Source organism: Penaeus monodon, chromosome 22 (assembly GCF_015228065.2).
Source record: "Penaeus monodon isolate SGIC_2016 chromosome 22, NSTDA_Pmon_1, whole genome shotgun sequence".
NCBI classification, from domain to species: Eukaryota; Metazoa; Arthropoda; class Malacostraca; order Decapoda; family Penaeidae; genus Penaeus; species Penaeus monodon.
This window is the reverse complement of record NC_051407.1, coordinates 27,613,795-27,614,040: the sequence shown is the minus strand read 5'-3', so window position 1 is coordinate 27,614,040 and position 246 is coordinate 27,613,795.

The window sequence follows — 246 nt, the reverse complement described above, 5'->3', positions numbered from 1 at the left end:
GACTCCAGATTGTTCTTTCTTTTTGAAGTGCGAGGATGAAGGTCGTCCCGAGAAACAGCAAAGGAAATTCCTAGCCTGCAACACGACCTTGAAACAGGGTTGCCAGCGAGTGAATATCGGGGGGCGTCCAATTGTCGAAAACTGCAGGAGGTTTTGCTTTTACTTAAAATTACAACAAATGTTTGTTTGTTTCTATTAAGATAATAGGGACTTTTACATTATAAGACATTGATGTAATGGCATTTC